General features: G+C 34.8%; 1 protein-coding gene across 5 annotated transcripts in view; it reads left to right on the plus strand.

The window, feature by feature from the left end:
- The first annotated feature begins 4718 nt into the window (after nucleotides 1-4718).
- LOC116427594 (octopamine receptor beta-2R) overlaps nucleotides 4719-19905 on the plus strand; it is a 95402-nt gene continuing 80215 nt past the window's right edge. For all 5 annotated transcript variants that reach the window (XR_012999805.1, XM_031978119.2, XM_031978117.2 and 2 more), the window contains exon 1: nucleotides 4719-5329. The gene's annotated coding sequence lies outside the window, so the exon portion shown is untranslated. The remainder of the gene's footprint in view (nucleotides 5330-19905) is intronic.

Genomic DNA, 19905 nt, shown 5'->3' on the forward strand with positions numbered 1-19905 from the left:
GCGGATACGGATCTTAATGGCCGCGAATTTTCGGGATTATTCCCCGGAGCGTGGCTGGAACGTCATGTCCCTGGGGAAAACAAATGGCCGATTACCGGCAATATCCTCAGCCACGTCGAATTCCTATCAAGCTATACTTTTTAATTGCGCGAAGTTTAACCTTTATTGCGCTGACAAGACAGTTACCGGAGATCTATGGATCACGACGTCGAGACGATTGCAGTCTTACTGTGGCGTGCTTGAGAAGTGGAGATACTGATTGTTTATTGGTTTGCGGATTTTGTGCAGTTTTTTTATTGTTCGAGAATGTACGCTGTAGATAGTTGTGGAAGATTTAATGAGGTGCTTGTTTTATGGAGGTTACGAAGTTAGAAGGTTATGAAGGTTTTGGGTGAGAATCTGTGTGTGAATATTTAGAACTGCTGGTAATGTAATCGGGTTTTTGTTGATTATTGTTTATTCGTAATGGGATGGTTTCGGGCGAATCTTTTTTGTTGGTTTGTGAGATTCGTGAAGATAAATTGTAGAGATTGTTAAGTTATTGATAATTAAGGTGGTTGTTTGGAGAAACACTTAATTATCTTCGAGTATAATGGAGAAAGTTCTTGATTACTTTTCTTGTTCTTTCCTAGGGGTAATTAAAAATGCTTCGGGTGGACTGTACGTGTGCGTGCTAAGTAGAAAACAGAGTATAGTATACTTCTTTTAAAAAATTGTTACATGAATGTGATATTTTATGTAATTATTTTATAACAAAGCAGTTATGTTTATAATTCTTATAAAAATAGTTCTAGAAGTTAGTTTGAATTTATCCGTTCAAAATATATGAAAAAGCTGACCTTCTTTCACATGAATTTCATGAAACCGATTCAGTTTCACGTGAATTTTGAGTTTTAAAGCAACCAGATACCTGCGTATCTTTTGTTTAATCATAATTTTTTTCAGTGCAGTCGCATGTACTCTTTTCGTTTTGACAATAATTATAATTCTGGGACGTAGAAAACAGCAAAGCTGTACAATACATGGAGAAAATATATAATTCCAGGGTGATTAACGGAATTACTGGTGGTACTGCTAGAAAGTATAATTGTTAGCTGCGTTCTGTTAAAACAGAATTGAAAAGAAGGTATTGTCAAGACGGAATAGAGGAAACGAGAAAGACTCAAGGTTGCAAATTAGTTTAGAGAATCATATAGAGGATTACAGAGAACGTTACATAGAATCGTAATCAAAGGGGAAAGAATTAAAGCTAAATTAGAGGATGAGTAGAAGAATAAAAAATTAGACTAGAAATGTTCAAAGCAAAAACAGGAAAACATAGAAAAATATGAAAATAAATGTGCGTAATGTCATTAACAAAATGAAAAACAATATAATATTTATAATATCATTCATAACATAATATTTGTAATATTATTCTTACATAATACAAACAAAATAAAAAATAATTTAATATTTATAATACCATTCATAATGTAATATTTACATTATTCATACATAATAAATATGAAACACAGATATAATAAATGTTATACTTACAGTACTATTTATATTTCTTACCTCCGTGAAAAATTTGTATCGTGTGCCTAATTCTTCGTTTCAAGGAGAACAGTTAAGACTGTCGGTAGAAATGTCACGAATGAGAAACTTAACAAAGGAATGAACAATTAGAGAAAGTTTCAAGGAATTAGAAGCTGCGTCAAGAAAGGTACCACAAAGTGAACCCTGAACTTATTACGTTGAAAGAGAGGAAAGGTCACGACTGTTGCCAAAAAGGGAATAAGATCGTCGAACGAGTAAAGCACAGGCATTTCTAAAAGGTAAAAGTACCGCGCGAAAAAGTCCTTAAGAAACTCTTCAGATAATTAAAAAATTAAAGCGACGATTATACATTAATTACGAGAAATAAAAAATCTTTTCATCAACGAGTAATAAAAATGAGACTGGCCAACAATAATTCCAGTGAATGAAAGAAGTACAGGGACAAGCGAAGTCCACGAGACCGTCTCTAGAGGAATTTCTGCAGGAAGCGGAAAGGGAAGGAGTAAGAGCATTCTTTAAAAAAGGCGGACAGCTTAATAAAAAAAAAGTAGGTTGGAATTTAAAGAGAAAGAGAAAAGGATGTTCTAGGACTGAGTGGAGGGGGAAATATAATCTCGATGGAAGACAAAGAAATATGAAAGCGAAAATGCTAAAGGGAGGATACAGGAAACAGAACCAGAATTAGAAAAACAGAATGCTTAGGAGAAAATAATGAAAATAAACGAAAAAGAATTCAATAATTCAATAACTTGACTGTTTCATGCTAAAAGTGTATTAAACTTTGATTGAATAATTTTTATGTATTTCATGTATCATAATTTTTATGTTATATTGGAAAAAAATGAAATTATAGGGGATGAAAATAGAAAATTATATTTTTATCGAGGAAAGTAAATTTATGAGACTTCACATTTCTCGAAAATAATTGCTAATTTCTATTTAACGATTTTCCAAATTTTTCTGTGAATTTTCTTCTTATGTTTCATTGTGTTTTATTATGTTTTACAGTAGTATAGAATTTATGTATTTCTGGTTTCAAAACTCTTCGACATGCTTTCCGTTGATAATTGTTTTCTTTGAAAAATTCCCACGTTACAGAGATTGCTCGAATGATTTAAATGAGTGATTATTCAACAAGATACACTGTCTGATTAATAGAGGAGCAGCAGTATAATGTCCAAGGCGAAGTTACTATACTTTCCTTTGCACATCTAACATAGCGTGACGGAAACACACTTTGTGCTCGCTCACACTTGGAATTAATTTCACGCCAATTAACCTGCGAACTTAAATAACGAATAACATCTTAGAAACTATTAGTTCCTTGTCTTTTAGTACTCAGTCAACCTCGTGGTGGAAACTATTAATATTAAGTTTAATGAATATGAATATTATTCAGTCCATGTCGATTGTAGGAAGATAAGATAATATATTATTAAGTAACAAATATAGAGAATTATTAACAACGATGTACGCTGCTTTTATGTCATTCTGAATATTATTTCTTATTTTGTTCAATTGCACTTTTATTACGTATTTCTTTGACTCGTTTTGAATTATATGTATTCAGATTTATTTGCAGAAAACATAAGTATTAGAATAAAATATAATACTAAGAGGAAGCAGAATTCTTCCGAACAAGAGGGCGAAGTACAACAAGAATATTAAGGTTTACTGAAAAAAGAAAGGAAGCAAGAGAAAGAAATTACCTGATACTTTTTTGAAAGTTTTTTACGGATATTCCAAGTGTCGAGGAAATCAGAAGTTCTTGCTTATTAAACTTTTTTTTACCGAAAAAAGCAAGGTAGAGGAATAATGTTACGATTCTTACCTAATAACCCCAACAAGAAGCTATTCAACCCTATAGAATGAAAAAAAGGACTTTTCCTTGCAAATTTGTTCCCTGAAAAGAAAAATTTCAGACAATAGCAACTTCTGTACTTTGGGAATTAACATTAGGAATCTAACGTGATATTTTTTCTCATTTAACCTTGTTGCTAGACATAATGTCAAAATATGTTGCGAAAAAAACATGTTGGACAAACCGGCCTTTTTTAGGACCCTCATAAAATTCAAAATATAAACTACACGCATTTTTTCTAATCCTGGAACACTGTAACTACCGCAGGATTTAAAAAAGTACGAAAATTATGAGCATGGTAGACATTAAACCGTAAAATCCAATTCCATGATAATTTTACGACTTGGAATAATGCGTGCAAGTTGCACACACAAAATTTGTTAAACAATTTATTAGAAGTTCAACCGTACGAAGATTAAACTTATAAATTCAGCTTAACAGTTCCTCAGTCCATTCAGGTGACCATAATTCCACGAAAACTTAAACAAAACTCTGACGAAATCCTTTACAAACACACTTTAAAGAGTTCTAGCACTCAGAAACCCAAAAGGAAAAATCCAGTCCTCCGAGCTTTACAAAGTAGAATAACCTATCTCCGAAATTCCAAAATAATTTTCTTTTCATTAAAATCTTTCTTAAATTCGGACTTCCTCGAATAGAATCCTTTATAAGTATACTTCAAAGCCTCTCAGCTCTAAGGAAACAAAAAAAGCGAAAAAATCCAATCCAAAGAATTTTATAACATAAAACACCCCCTTTCACAGCTCCAAAATAATCTTCCTACCCCCAAAATTACTCCACTTCAAATTTCCTTCTCCCATCATTAAAATCACCTAGAATCCATCATTAATAAAGCAAAAAGAGGAACAAAAATAACCATTAAAAAATCTACGAAGTACAATATTCTTTAACCTTTTCCCACTATATCAAAACAATTCTCAAAAATCCTCCAAACCAAATTTCCTTATTCCACCATAAAACAGAATCCATCGTTAAAAAATAGAAAAAAAAAGAGAAAGGAAACAAAAAGAAACTTTCAAAGTCTATAAAAGAAAACACCCCTTAACCTTATCTAACAACCCCCAAAACAATCCTCCCATCTCGAAAACTCTTCTCCACCTCGAGTTCCCACTTCCCCTTTACCGCTATCACTCGTTCTCGTATCTCGCGTTGTCTCCCCACCTTTGCCACCCTGCACCCCTCCAATTCCGGCCGCGAGTGTCTACCCAACCTCTCCCTCGGTCTCGCTCTCCCACTCTGTGCCACCCTCTCCATCTCTCTCTCTCGCTCCCGCGCGCGGCCAGTCTCATTCAAACCCGACGCGTTCCGAGCCGACTTAGCTCGATTCAGTCGCGGTCGACCCGCCACGGTGCGAGCGAGTTCTGTCGATTAGTACCTCGTCGAGCGTCCGTTAGTATCCCGTTCCGTCACTTTCTCGTCTGTCATTGTGAACGTTTCACCCCGTGGGAGGACCGAGCTAACTAGCTAGCCCTCGTTGTTCACCTGCGAACGCACACCAACGCGCATCGAGGAAACAAAAGTGTCCTCGTCTTCTTCCGTTCGAATATAGGGCCTCGCGAATCTCGCTTCAACTCCTTCGAGATTCAACCCCCCGTCGGCTGCTAACGCGTGGCATCCCGTGGTTCATCGAACAGGTGTTTCCTGCACAAGTGATCCGAGAGTCTCGGGGCTGAGTGGGCGGGCGGCAGGTAGGCTGAGCTGAAGGGTGTCACTTAGGGGATGATGATGATACGGTCGGTCGAGTGTCCGGCGCGGCGAGTGCGGTGAAATGAGACGGCGTCCAGTGTCCTCGGTGGTCAGTGATTGTGCTACCCGGCTGGGAACCAGTGCCTGTGGGGGACAGTGCTCGTGAAAAGTGTGTGAAAAGTACGCTCGCGCCCTGGGATTTCACGCGGAGACCCTCGGGTAAGTGGTTCTGTCCGATTCTCTTGAGACAGAATCTTTTGGGGTTCATCATTTCGGCTGGGGGTTGACAGTGATTTAACCCCTTGCCATGTAATTACGAGTGACACTCGTGATGAAGGTGTCTAGATTAATTTAATGAAAGCCAATGTTGTTCATTGCGCATGGATCAAAGTAAAAAAATTGTTTTGGTATTAACAATTTGCTACAGTGGAATAGAAAATTTTTTGTTAGACTTCTTTCAAATTGTTGATAGTAAGGCGATGTAGGAACTTAGAGGCAGAAGTAAATAATACGGCAAGGGGTTAATGAAAACGTGCTTTGTAGTTTTTAGGTAAACTTTTTGAGGATTTCCTTGGGTATAGATTATTTTGATACTATTTACTTGTTTGGAGATATACTTCATTGGTCAAATGACCTAACCTCACTGAGACCAAAACTTGTAGTTTGAAATGTTTATGTGAAATTATATTAAATAGATGGTAAAAACTGGGTAAAATTAAACTGATTTATCTAGTTTTTCTATTGAGTGTCGTGGGTAAATAAATTTAGTTTGGTATAAATATTTTGATCTTATTTGATATGAGACGGTTTTTGGATTTAATTGTTGCAATTGAGGGATGATCGTGTTTCATCAAGGCGCGCAAATCGTATTTCTCATTGTCTGCATATTTTAAGTGAATTTTAAGGATTAATTTAGTATTTTCATTTTGTTCAATGCGAGATGGTTTTCACGTTTTGTTCATTTGATTGAGGGATAATCGTGTTATACTCAGACATTTGTAGGTTGTGCTTTTGTATTGTGAATAAGTCAAAATGCGTAGGTTTATTCTGGTATAATTGTGTACGATTTTATTTCATAGAGGATAATCTGCGGATTTAACTGCTCCGATTGAGGAATGATAGTATTTTATTCAGACGCGTGCAGATCGCATTTCTATTGTGAGCAGGTGCGGTTAAATAGGTTCATTCTAGTATAATTGAATTCAATTTTGTCCTTTTAGAGACGATTTTCAGATTTCATTGATCTAATTGATGTATTATACATTGTCAGCATGATTAGTTGCCAAATTGACCTAGTCTATACAATTAATACTCGGTCTATTATTGATTGTTTACTAATCTGTTTACAAGTTACTGACTATCAATTAAAAATTATTACATCTTCCAATGTCAGTAATTGTGTCGTTTACTTTCCGGTCTAGCGTTAGTTATTTCTTAAATATAAAATTCTGCAATAACATTGAAAAATTGAATTCACAACTGATCGACAGAATTTTGATCAGCTCAATTTTCATGAAATTTTTTATTCATTTGCAAATGTCGTCGACCCCTGAGCCTTACACTTTGCATTAGCAAATATGTACAGACTGTTCTACATTTCTGCTGGTTTTCGTTTATTTAGTGGCGTGTTTATGTTTGTAGACGTCGTAACGTGAATCATGATGAGGACAAGCTTCGCTCCTCGAATCCAGTTGTTGCGCGAAGGATTCAAATTATATTTATGCTGGTTTTCGTGTATTTAGTGGCCTGTTTATGTTTATGGGCGTCGTAACGCGAATCGTGATTCGAACGAGCTTGGATACTCGAGTCAAGTTGTTGCGTGAATGATTCAAATGATGTGTATTTGAACGCTTTATAATAACAATGCTTCCAAAATATATAACAGAAAACACAGTATGATTCTAATATTTGCATTTTAAACGTCTACTTGATATCTCGTAATTACCATTATAAAGGGGTGCTATGAATAATACGATCGTGTTTCATGAAACAATAAAGAACTCTATTGATCTCCCTTGCGAGAAAGTAATTATCCAAAGAACATTAGTCATCTATGCATTATTAATGGCAGCAAATTGCAAATAGTCAACGAATGCATTTGAAATCTTAATGCAGTTCTAATTGCCCGGTTAATCGATGACGAACGCAATAAAAACATATTTAAAGCCCACCGTTGGAATATTGTTAGCTCCTTTGACTCGCAATTGACACTTGAGTTAGCAGTACTTGGCATCGCTGGTTCTAAAATTGCAACAAGGATATTTCGAATCTCAACCCGCATGCTACACATTGTTACTATTTATTCTTAGTTACGTGATTTCCCTTTGTCACCTTCTACCTCTATTTGTTTGACAAGCGACACACATTTCACGAAACAAGAAATTGTACGAGTAACGTAAAAAATATTATTAGCATCATCCTGCAAACTTGTTGTTTATCCGATACATGCAAAATAATTTCATTCACAATTTCCAGTCTACTTTTTCCAACCACAATAGAGTATCGTATTGATTTTCCGTGGCTTTGTGCTGATAATTAATGTTTTAATTAATACTATAATCTTCTTACGGCTAATTAATAATTCCGCGTGCATTATTCACTCAACCTTTGTGGCGTTTCAGGTCTTATAAACTCTTCGCTGTTCAAAATGTCTTTATTCTTTCCTTTTCTGGTTCCTGTGATTTCCAGATTAAAATGGTTCGTTTAATCGCTGGGATTAATCGATCATTAAAGTTCTTTAACTAGGACAATTTTCGTTTGCGAGAGGCACTTCTGGAACTACTTTCAGCAATCAATTGTTCCGCCGACGAGGGGGTGGGGCCGTTGAATCTCTTGACTCCCGCGCGTTTGGGGTCGATCGAGCCCTCGATTAACATTTTGATGGCCGCTGTCACGTGTGCGTGATTTCCTCAGATGCGAATAAATTTACTTTTTCCTTGAATCCTTTCGTCCCGAATGGTATATACACAGTGGCGTTCAAAAGTTCCCGACCAGAGCGTTTTTGGACCTTTCCTTTGCACGATAAAGGCTTTCCCTTGAGAGGAAATGACGAATCTAGCCTGCACGTGCTCTCCGCGTGAAAATTGATTTTGTACATTATTTTACAAATCTGTCATGACGTAACTAAAATAATTGTCTTATTTTCATAAGTAAATTTAATTCAACTTGTAATACTACAATTTCCTTTACAATAACTGTATCTATAAAATTGCAACAAAACTAAGTATCGTAAGCAGGACATCTGTTCAAAATGACCCATTCCCTGATTTTTATTTTCTCGGTTACTGAAAAAGTGCGAATGTCTCTTTGAGAAATTACTACAGAAGCTGATTAACCAGTTAACTGTGTTTGACGAATATACACTTCATCGTAAAGCTTGACATGATACTAATTCTTTCGGCGATGAATTCTTTATTTTTTCACATAAACCATGTAATTCTTCTTTGTTTCGCTTTGATCTTTCATTAAAATATACTCTACGTGCATTCGTCCTGCGTTCGACGAATACACGCTCCATTTTTCGATTTTATTGCGCGCAAAACGAGAGGTATTTCCAACTAAATTCCACAGTTAACTGGTTAAATAATACCTAAGCTGAAATTTCAACCAATTCAAATCTTAATAAATCCACTTTGATACTTTGTATAAACAAATTTTCGAAAATCAGTTTAAATGCTCAGTAGTTCTAGTGTTAAAAGCATTGAATATTCAAAATGGTATTGAAAATAAATAGTTTCACTTGAATATTACAATGAACGTCTGAAGAAACTGGAAATAATCTAGGTTAATCAAGTTTTCAAGGATGAAATAAATATTACTGAATTCCTTTGAATTCAAATTCAACTATTAATGAAAATATCAATTATTATACTTGAGAGCAAACATTGACATAAAATATATTTAGAATTTGTTTCGTTTGCTGAATAAATTCTTAAGAACGAAGTACTTGTATCGATTATTGAGAAAGGAATTTCTTTCGCAACTGTGCCGAATAAAATTACATAATAACGAACAATTTAGAAGAAACAGAAAAGAATTAGATGCGTATACTCCGCTCACGCTTACTATAAAGGTTAAATATTCATAATAAACGTATAATATTTCATTGATATTAAATACAAGTGAATAACATTTAGGTTTGTCGAAATCGGTTGAAAATTTTCATCGCGAGTCTGACTCGGTATTATAGTAGAAGGGGTTAAAGCAGTAACGACGAGTTTTAGAGGCAGTTTCAAGCTGAAATATGATCGAGTTCTGGTCAACGATTCAGTTGTCCGCGGAGGAATTCGGTTTCGGTGTCGGTAAGTGGGAGGATGAGATCGCAACGATGGGTTTCGAGGTCGGTGCACGGTGAATTCAAGCCGGGTTGAATCGGTTTTCCCCGTGACGTTGCTGGTCAGTGTATCGGAATAGTTTCAGGGGTAGTTGCACCGACACCTGCAAGTTCGTTAGGGATACCGTGAGTTTTCATCGTTTACCCTTTCTCCGCAAACGCGGTTGTACACGGAGATCGAGTGATACAAACCAGAGCGTAGCGGTTTCTTTGTTTATTATTTATTGGAAGCTATCACCGGAGCGATAATCCTGATGAACGTTGCTAATGATAGTATCATCGTCAAATTCGTAACGAAGTGTTGACAGGATATATAATTTCCTACTAAATTAGTATTCTCAATTATTATGTATTTGGTTAATGTTAATATAATAATTTTATGAGGATTAATACTATAGACTTTGTGGGTTGATGACTGATGTTTAGTGAGTTGAATAGGTATTTTGGATTTGTCAGTGAGTATTCGTTGTTTCATTTCTGTTGTTTCAAAAACTTAATTGAATGAGGTTTCATTAAATTATATTTCATTCAATGGTATGTATTTTAATAATAATATGTATTTGTAAATTGATTCGTGAGCTGTATTAGAAGAAATGAGAAAATTTGTTGGTACAGGCACATTGCGAAGCGAAATTGAGCTTTTGTGTATCAGTCCATTTTGGAAAATGTTTGATTTTAAAAATGTATCAGAAGTATGATCGAATTGTAAAAAATTGAGATACTTTAGGGACGTTCAGTTGTATGAAATATTTTATTTGAAAAGAAGAGACAGTGGAACGCGAAACATGTTTTCCAGTTACTGTACGCCGGTGTATATGTACGAACGCGCGCGTGTGTCATAATTAGACTGTGGATATCGCGAATTTATGGTTTATTCGAACGAGCAGAGATTGTTGCGTTATAAATATTTCTACGGTTTAATAACATTTTTATTTAATTTTATTTTTATCAAGTAAAACATTTATCTCAAAGTATTAATTTCTCCGCCGTTCCCTCTTTCGCGAATTAATCTGCAGAAATATGATTTTGAATAAATATCCGAAGTTATAAACAAAGAAGAGCTCTGTATATATCATTGGACATGGTGAAATATATTCAGCCGGATTTCTGTTCGCTCGAGTATTTAATTAAGGCCGATCGATATCGCCGAAACACGAAGATTCGGTAGTGCTGCAAATGTTTATGCAAATGTCCATGTAAATGCACGACTTCGGGGGTTAATTTAGGAAAATGGAAATTCATTCGAAATTTCATTCCCTGTTAATAACAATATATAGATATAATAGAAGCTTCTATAAACAAATAAATGCTGCTTATCTATCTAAATATTTATTCGTTTATTATCATTAGCCAAATGAATATTCATTGTATACAGCATAAATATAAACATAACGTAAATATTTTCATTATAACATAACTATTGAACACTTTAGAAAATTCCAATGGTAAAGTGTCTAATAATTGTTGTCTATCATAACTGCAGACTGACTTTTATGCTTTTGTATGTCAGTGCAACAACGTAATTTAATCAAAATGTAACTTCAACTTCTTACTTTCATTGTATTCGCATATTTATCGAATGCATATGAATAAAAAATAATGAATAACACACGAGGACTGGTAATAAATTTATAATAAATATAAATTAAAATTATTCACAGTCATTTACAATTTATTTAAATTCTCTCAAAACTATATATCAATGAACTACTGAAACCAGTAAAATTACTGTCTCACTTTACTGAATCCAATTTACTTTCCATTTATTCACGGATTCAAACATAAAAACACAGGATACAATGATTATAATTTACACCACTACTGAGAAAAATTGCCTTATTACCTTTAGACTCCAGGGTACAAAGAAACGCGCAGGACTAATTGCAAGTAACATTATTTTCCGCGTTCCGAAGCTCCGCGGCACACGCGAATTTTTCTGGTTCGTATAAAAGTAATCCAGACATGCGAAAAACGACAAGGTTCTCGCAAAAATCCCCGGTCTAATTATTTCCCGTGTTTCGATGCTGACAAAGAACTCGTTTCCCAGCGACCCGACGAATCCTGGTCAATTCCCGTTTCCCGGGCGATTATATAATTCACAGTATTCTGTGTTTATTATCGGCGTCTTTCACCGTGCCCGCTGAACGGCGTCTTTTTCCCCCTTTCCGCGCCCGTTGATCCCCCTGTTTATTGTTTCCTTTGTGCGACGAAATAAATGATGCAAGCGTAACGATGACAAAAAAGGCTCGATTCAATCCCGGTCCTGGGGAACACGTTGAAGAACGGCATTATCTGCGAACGGAGGAGAGGAAAATCGGGGCTTCGATCAGCGGTTCAATTTCGCCAAAGCGGATTCGAATTGAATGAAGTTCGTTTTATTAGCGCTTGCACGCGGAAACACGCTACCGGTCGATTTTTCGCTGAGAAAAATTTCGCTGCATCGACGGGTTTCGAAGAGCAACCGATCTACCATTGCAGATTCTGTTTTCACCCTTTGCGGTCGAATGCCGCCATAATGGCGACTTCTAGTTTGGATGTTTAACCTTTTGACTGATATCGACGCATACCGGCATTTCATATGGATCACCTAAAATGAAAAGCTTGCAAAACGGAAGATATGGATTTTTTTCTATGAAACTTGCATGAAAATACGAAGGAATGAATAAATATTTATACACTGATCAATGATAATGCAAAAATTTATATGTCTTTAAACTACGGTGAAGAGTGTAAATAAAGTCGCAAACAGCGATCTGACAAAAAATGGCACCGATTATAGAAGATCTAGGTAATTTGTAAATAAAACTCAATTTTGTACAAAATGCGGTGAACTTCTTTAATATTTCCCCCTTTCTTTTTAATATTTTAGTATTCTCATTATTAATTGCAAGGTTCTCGCGGTCGGACGATACTATCTGTGTAATAAAATTGTCTAGGAATATGAAACTCTTCTATTCAGTATTTATAGATTTATAATTCGATGGGAGTATGCAGGGATGCTTGGATGAGTTGTGCATGGCGGAATTTCTGTTTATCTTTGTTACTAAATCGCTGTCGTGTTTAATTCAGATTGCAAAGGGAAGATACCCGAATTGATTACATAGTTAATGTTGAAGTATCGATATTCAATGTTTCTTAGATATTCATGCCGTTTCTGTTTCCAAGTTTTACGAATTGGATCCTAAAATAATTTCTCCCATGTGTTCACTCGAAAGCTAATAAAGCATTCTTTAAACATTTAGGATAAAACGAACATTGATTCTGAACGAAATCGCGAAACATTCAAAATGACATAAATTAATTCATTATATATTAAATATACATGAAATCAACCAATAACGAGCATACACATCGAACGCGTAGCAAATGAACATATATACAACATATATATATATATACATGTGTACAAGTGAAAAACTAAAAAAAACTATATAAACCAAAATGAAGAAGAATAATATTTATTTGAGAAAATTAATAATTAATCGCTAAACAGATTAGTGTTATTTTGAATGGTAAGATAACGTGTATAATTATCGAACATAATTGACCGGTTAAAAGGAAATTCGCGAATAGTTGCTTCGAACCGGACGCGAGACCGATAACGCGCCGCAGATATCACAAAACATGAATGTCTGTCGGGAATCGGTCGCGGTTAGTATATATGGAAACATTAGGCGACCGGTGGAAAGTGGTGACATTGGTTACCGATATCGTGACGCGGCGCGGCGGAACGAATTTGTTTACAGGCCTTGCCTTGCGAGCGAGTCGCGAGCAGGAAAATTCTATTTAGCAAATAAGATCGTATCGGCAGCGGCGATACTGTTTCGCGTGACACCTGGAATTAGTGTTTCCCGGCTATTTGTCGGGGCTCACCTGTTCCACATTTTTATTTCGCTCGTCTGTACTGCGGCGCGACGGTTAGCTGATCGGTGCGTCGCGAATAGGCGTTCGAAGAAATTAACGTCTGCTCGTTCAGATTTACTTGAATTTTGAACGTTTATTGGTGATTCTAATGTATCGATGATGAATATTAACACGGTGACTGCCATGATGGTCACCGATGATCAGAGCTTCCAAATTGCTGAAGAACAATTACAATAAGAAAACTTAATTTTAAATAAAAATATTTAGTAACATAAGTAGATAGATCATAGCGTAATATGACTACTGTAATAAATCATTAATAATTATTTTCAATATCATTTGCCTTTGTTATTAAAGAATGAAGCATAACTGTTCAAAACACTAGAAATTCTCGTGACAGTCAACGTGTTAATGATTGATTGTAGGATTTTATAGGTAATGATAAATTCAGATTTATTTCACGTTTGAACGTTTGTCAGGGATTCTAATGTTTCGATGATGAGTAATAGAGCTTAGTTATGTGATTCTATCGGTAGTGATAAATTTAGGTTTATTTGAATTTTGAATTTTCGTTACTGATAATAATATATCGGTGGCAAATAATTGCGATTAATTATAAGATTCTGTATAAGTGTTTGATTAATTGTAATAAATATTCTAAGTTCAATATAAATTTAAAACTTTAAATTTAATTAAATTTACAATTGTAAATAATATTCTCAGGTAGGTATAATATTGAATAAGACTTCCATACTTAATTTCTTTTATATTATACGATACTTATGTTGAAGATTTTAATTAAGTGTTTAATAAATATTATATTTTTTCTTACAAGTTGTTTCTAAACAACCTTCGATACTATATAGGTATATGTTCAAAAGTGTTATAGAATTATATTTTTCCTTACTAGTTATTTCTAAACAATGTTTGATACTACACGGAGATTACATTTGAAATTTAATTTCAAAATGAATTTTAAAAAATTCTACTCTAAATATAAATTTTCTTTCTCTTCAAATTTATAATTAATAGCATCGATGTTATCGGAACTCGCAGTAGAACAAAGCGAACGGGACAATATAGTCGCAACATCAAACTGAAGAAGACAACTTCCGACGAACCGTAAACATTAAAACGAACGATAAAGCGAATCGTTTAATTACCGAGTGCGAAGGGAACCCGTAAAAGGTAAACGAAGCTTATTGCGTCTTCATTGTACCAGGAAGATTCCGCGCGGGACGAAATAACGGGCGAAAGATTTTATTTGCAATTAACGCTTTCACTGCTGCCGCCGCGCCGCAATGACTCGCAGATAAGAGCGGGAGAGGGTTGTGTCTCGCGGGTTGTTCGAGGAGAATAAAAAGAAAGAGGACTAAATACGTCGCCCGTAATCGATAGTACACCCTCGACCGAGTAATTCTCGCGAACGAGGGTGTCGTGTTCCGGCCAGCTTTTATTTATTCCTTCACCACGCGGAAAGCGCGGAATGAGCCGGCACACAGCGCCTATGGACAAAATCCAAAAATTCGACTATTCACACAATGAGAGGTGATGGTTATCAGTGTATTGCTAAATAGTCACTGGTGTACAAAATGATTTTCGTTTAAAATAAACATTCTGTGCAAATAAATACCGTTTCTCTATTTATATAACGTTGAAATCGAAACGTAAAATATCCATTGTCATTGAAAAAACTTCATAATATCCCTGTAATGTAAACAAAAATATAAACACCATATGTTCAGCTCTATACCTTACAACTTTTGTCTGAAGTATTCTTTTGTATCACTCCTATTTTTTAAGTTATTGCTTAGTAGTCCCTGCTATACAAAATGATTTTTATTTCAACAATTAATGAATAATAACCACCGTTCAGCACGCTCAAAGATTGCACTACATAGATTACGAGTTTACCATGTATTTATATTTTTACCTTGTATTCATTCTTAAGTATATTTTAGATACTATATTTCTGTTTATAGATCCACATAAATTTTCGTCTTCGCACGTTTCAGTTTTATTAACTATCGATTGAAATTCTTCTTTCGAATAGACACAATACTGTATTGCAAGGGGTTAAGCAGCTTCCCTGAGCATTGTCGGGATACTTTATTATAACGGGAATCTAACTGGGGGAGAAATACCGGGTGCTTAAATTTTCGTGACCTCTTGGTGGAAGTTGGAGGAACGAGTCTCTTTCTGTTGGGAATAAATGAGAGGATTTTATTTGGAAATTTATTTTAGTATTTACTTGGGTACTTTTCTGGTGATTTATTATTTTCTTGTTTATTGGCCAATCTCGTTTGGTATTCGTTGTGCAATTTAATTGGATACTTATTTTAGTATTTATTACAGTATTCATTTTAATGTTTAACAGGTAATTTAGTTTTGTATTCATTTGAATTTCTGTTTATTAATTCGAGTTTATTATTTTCGGTGGAATTTTGATTATATTTGAATTGATTTTTATATTTGAAATGGCAGTAAAAAGCATGATACCTTTTTTGTGGTTGCAACGAATGTTTGAAATTATTCGTTTTTATGTGACTGTACAGTGCAGATTTCATCCAACTATATAATAATGGACGTATCCGAGTACAACACGATAACATGCAGCTTTCAATAAAGTTTTCCTCGGATTTCAATAAAATTTAACTTGGACTTGCACGAAGTTTAACATCAACAAAATTTCGCTCGTGTATCAACAAAACTTGCTTTTGCAAAGCTGCATCAAAATTTTAGTCGGACTATAACTTCTCTTTTTACCTACCATAATTATTTGTGCAAAACTGTGTTTCCACATTCAAACAAAATTTTACTCGGACTATAACTTCTCTTTTTACCTACTATAATTATTTGTGCAAAACTGTGTTTCCACATTCAAACAAAATTTTACTCGGACTATAACTTCTCTTTTTACCTACTATAATTATTTGTGCAAAACTGTGTTTCCACATTCAAACAAAATTTTACTCGGACTATAACTTCTCTTTTTACCTACTATAATTATTTGTGCAAAACTGTGTTTCCACATTCAAACAAAATTTTATACGTACAATATGTAACAGCTGACAAGAATAATTACATTAACTATAACTCAGCTTATTACACTCTGAAAATGAATATCCTATATATATCCAAACAATTTTCCTAAAGATATGGATGACACAAATGACGCTTTACAAAAAAAACCGTACAAATTAGATCGGTGGACAGTCGTCGAAAATTCACCCTATTCCATTGAAACAAACTGCAGTAGTATATCAAGATAATGAAAGAATATCTGCAAACAATGTCCCTACACTAAACTCGAAGCACTCTCACATATGAGAAACAAAACGAAAATTAAATTAAAAAATAGAATTAATCCTCAAGCAGCAAAATTATTATACCTGTTTACAATACCATGCAAACAAAATATGCTTAATCGTTACAGAACTATCACCGAATACTCATCACCGAAAAACTAGTCCAGTTGAAAATAAAAAAAATATTCGTACCTGAAATTTGATTAAAGGCGGCCGTTAAACGCAGCGTTTATTAACAGCAATTAAAGGCAATGGTTGGCCGGGGAACAAAGGTGTCTCCGTGGAATTTCATTCGAAAAATTTAGCTGAAAACGAAGCGTCCCCTCTCTCTCTCTCTCTCTCTCTCTCTCTCTCTCTCTCTCTCTCTCTCGCTCGCTCTGTTTCGCGCAACGATGCAACGCCGAAACCGTGTACCACCGATCGGAAAACCTTGACGAAAAAATGCAATATAAATCTCGTTCGGTATCAGGACGTGGTTGTGTAGGCGGGGAGGACGGAAAAAAGAGTAGAAAACGAAACAAAACGAAACAGTACTCGTGTCATCCTTTATGGCCACGATACCGGTGGGATTTACTGCCTCCAGACAAAGGTCGATCGTTTAAAATCGTTCCGTGAAACTGACAAACTTGTTGGTAAAACGTTAACCACTGTGCTTTATTGCGAATCTTTTCACCCGGTAGAAAGAAAAACATAAACGCGCCATACACGTTGTTAAGTACTATTTTCGTTGGAGCCACGCGAGATTTCTAACCTCTTTTTCGAGCCCGACAAAATGGCGGGTCGGGTCTGATGGAAGTTTGGAAATATTGGGAGACTGTGATGGAAATTGTGGGTGATAGGAAGTGGAAGATTGTATTTTATAGGTTTGGATTATATTGAGAGGATGTAAAAGAATTATCACATATAAGTAATTGATCACTATTCATTGAAATTTCGCAGATTGAAATTGAAAGGGAAATAAAAGTGAATTGCAGTTGTGTTAACGAATTATATTCATTAGGTTTCTTTTGTTTAATATTTTTACACTTTGTGTATTTTATTTTACATTTTCTCTTATACTTTATTTTATGTTTTCTTGTGCATTTTTTTATAGCATCTATTCGATTTTATGTCTTATTTTACATTTTATTTGTACGCTGCACGGTGCAACGTGTAAAAATCTATATACCGTTCTTCATAAAATCATACGTGTTTATATAAAAGAGGAATAATGTAGGAACCAGTGAAAAGAAATGTACGATATTGTATACTGATTAGTGTTCACGGTGAATCAATTAATATTTGCAGCGTTGATTTTGAAATGATCGCACAGTGTAGCCTGAGGATCGATAAATATAAATCTCGTACATCAGTTTCGATGATTTCCTGGATAGCAGAAACGCGGTTTACATTCTAAGACGCAGCCAAGATTGATACAAGGTTAAGGCAATTTTGATTATGTAACGCGTAGCGTGCGAGAAATCCGAAATGCAACTGCAAATTCGCTACGCGCGACGCGAAAGCTATTGTAACGCGTCGGTGTGACATAGAAATGAGGCGTCGCGTATCGTTTGACGCGCTATAGTTTGTGCCGTCGCGGCGTGTAGTTACAATGGCAATTGTAATGCAATTGAAACAAATGTTCACTTAATGAATATATAACATTTAATGAATATCCATATTGCGAAGAGAAATCGAATGTTTCCGGGGAATGTAATTACTGGAACTTTATTTGCATCATTAGCAACTAGATATCGAAAATAGCGGCCAACAACAAATATAATCATGTAATTGCTGCAGAATATAAACAGTTTCTTTTAAAATGGCTTAATTAAGCCATTAACTCTCATTTTATGTACATTTGAAACAACGCTTTGACTGCAACGTCATCCAAATTCCAAAGACACTACTTTTTACGTATAGACATTCATTCTCGTGATAATGTATCGAACGAATTGAATTTCATTTGATGTATGAGATACAGGAAAGATAGTGTCTGCTTCATTAAGTAAACTATTCCGACTAGATTCGAGTTTTGATGGATGTTCACTTGGCAGTCGAAGTGTTGAAATTAATATGAATGTATCCTTGAAGAGCGATATTAACTGTGTTTAATATTAACCTTCTAGCCGAAGAAACCAGTCAATCATTACAGTACTGTATGTGACATTGTTGACGTAGCGTCATTTTCATACGTTTGTAATGATTATAGTTTTTAATTTTATCACGACGAGTCGTGGAAATTTACGTAAACTTACATTTTCAGGGATTAAGTTGTAAAAAATAGAATGAAAGAAGTATCGGCTTCATCTTATCGGGGATTGATTTCGCTGAAAGTGAAATAAAAACAGTATTATCTATGTTGACGTTTGCGTTTCATAATATTTTCTACTTACTCCGCTTATATATATATAGAAACCTAGGTGAATACATTGACGCTATATGCAGTGAAATATTCTCGTCGACTGTGGCGTGTGCTTTTCGAATGCAATTATAAGTATGAATACTAAGATCACAACGTCCACTTAATTACAAAGATTTTCCTGAATTAAACACGTCTGCTGCACATATGTACGTAACAGGAACTTCTTTCAATACTGGTAAGCTCGGTGCAACTCATTCTACTGATTTCTATCGTTTCACGGACATACATACGTCTTGCTACTGTTTGTTTTTACTCATAATGCAATCAATCAAGTTGCGAATGCTTATGGAATAGAGTAATACAATATAAACGTTTAAACATCTTTTCAAAAGTACCAATTTTTCATATGACCCTTGAAAGAGTATTTATATTATTACTATCATTAAACGTTGATAAATTCATGAATTTATTATAAGTCATTATGTCCAAAAACGAAATAATGTAATCTGAACGTAATATTTTTAATATTTTGTAGCTTTTCAATTATTAGTTAGCGAAAAATATCATTTATCAAAATCATCTTATCCTGACGCTATAATTAAACTGTTTTTTACTAATTAAAGAGCTAATTACAAATTGGAATCTCGTCGATTCGTCGTCGAGTTTTCGCCAAAAACGAAGCAATGAACTCCGTGGGCACAGAGTAATTAGAGTATGTACGTTTGTAAATACCGAAGTTATGACAATAACTGCACTGTTAACCTCTTGCCCTATGATTTCTTTTCCAATCGCACTCAACAGATATATTTTATTGTTCATAATTCATTAGAAGAAGAGGAAAGTTCTACACTTATTCTATGTCTACGTTTGTTTAGAAGCATTAAAATTAATAATAGAAACATAATATTCAATTCGGACTTGGAAAAATTAAATTATATTTATATTT

The sequence above is a fragment of the Nomia melanderi genome, chromosome 1 (assembly GCF_051020985.1).
Source record: "Nomia melanderi isolate GNS246 chromosome 1, iyNomMela1, whole genome shotgun sequence".
NCBI classification, from domain to species: domain Eukaryota; kingdom Metazoa; phylum Arthropoda; class Insecta; order Hymenoptera; family Halictidae; genus Nomia; species Nomia melanderi.